Raw genomic sequence first — 1,648 nt, 5'->3', positions numbered from 1 at the left:
ATCACAAATAGTGCCAGACTTCTTACAATGTGATTTCAAGGGAGAAGATTCATCGCATACAGATTAACAGGAATCTTGTTTTCTCATGCTAATGTTCAAAAACTATGAACCAATCATTATGGCTATGAATCTTCCATTAAAACGTAAGAGTATCCTAAAGTTTTTCATTCATTTTATCTCTAGTATTTCAATCTACTTTAGTCCTGAATAAAACTTCCAATGCAACTACATTCTTTACTTAGAGAAGCTCTCGCACTGGTGCACCAGGAGTCAGGAAATGAGAAATGTTCACAGAGCACGCCTGTGGATGGCAAAACAAAATCAAAAACAATCTAAATGCCCATGAGTCACGGAAGATTAACAGAACTATTTTCATAAAGCTCAAAAGAAAAGCAAACTAAAAAACTTACAAATACACATGATGAAACTATGTTTTAAAAACACAAGGGAATGAAAAACAGAAAATTTACTAGACCGGAAAGATGACCTGGGTAAGGAGAGGCAGAGGTGCAGAACTGACAAGAAACACATAAGCAGATGCGAGTTTTGGTCCCAGTTCTTGGTTTGTGGGTGGAGTCATGGAGTCTATTATGTTTTATCTCTTTATGCTGTATTGTGCTATGTGTTCCTCTGTGGTATAAAACATATTTTTGAGTAATTTTTCAGCTTTATTGAGGCATAATCAACATACAATAAACTGAATGTGAAGTATAAAGTGTGATCAGTTTTGATCTATGTATACACATAGGAAATTATCACCACAATCAAGATAATAGTCCACCAAACCCGAACTTTTCTTCCTGTACCTTTGTGATCCCTGCCTCCTTTAAATACTTTTATTTTTCACATTTATGCAACAGACCATTAAAGGAGAGCATCCACTGCATTCCTAGAGCTACCATCTTTTTTAATGTTAATGTTTAAATCCACCAACATTAAACAGTATGGAGAGAAAGAGAGTTAAAAGACAACCTGTTTGGGAAAGCTAAATGTGCATATTTTGCAGAAAGAGAACATTTTCCCCTGAAGTCCTGGACTATGAGTAACTGGGCAAGTGTCCTAAAAGTGGAAACATAATTATTACATAACTAACCTTAAAAGTTTATGGCATTTTCGTGTGGCGGTCACTTTTTAAGGTATATAAATGTAGAATCATTGCGTTGTACCCCCGAAACTAACATGATATTGTATGCTATCACAAAAAAAGACCTCTTAAAAAGTTTATGGTACTTTCCATTAAAAGGACGAATTCCGAATTTGATTTGAGAGAATTTAATCCCCTTTCTCAGGGCATCGGAACCATTAAAAACTGCCCCGTCGTTACCACCAGGCAACTTTCACTGTAAATGGTCTGCAGGTCACCCCCAAGACCTTGACTGGTTCACGCTGACTGACAACTTTCTGGCTGCGAAAGCGAATCAGGTCGGCGTCTGACCCGTGCGCTTGGGTAAAGTTAAAATCGCTTCAAACACGACGGTCTTCCGTCCTCGTTCACGCAGCCAGACGCGACCGCGAAAATAAATACCATGCCAAAGGGGAGAGGACCCTCAGCGACCCCGGGTCCACCGCGCAGGAGCGGGGACCGACTCCGGCCGCTTCCCGTCCGCAAACTCGGCAGGTGGCAAGCGTCCCGGAAGGACCTGACACG

Source organism: Pteropus vampyrus, unplaced genomic scaffold (genome assembly GCF_000151845.1).
Source record: "Pteropus vampyrus isolate Shadow unplaced genomic scaffold, Pvam_2.0 Scaffold245, whole genome shotgun sequence".
Lineage (NCBI taxonomy): Eukaryota > Metazoa > Chordata > Mammalia > Chiroptera > Pteropodidae > Pteropus > Pteropus vampyrus.
The sequence above is the reverse complement of the archived record's forward strand: the minus strand, read 5'-3'. Positions refer to the sequence as shown.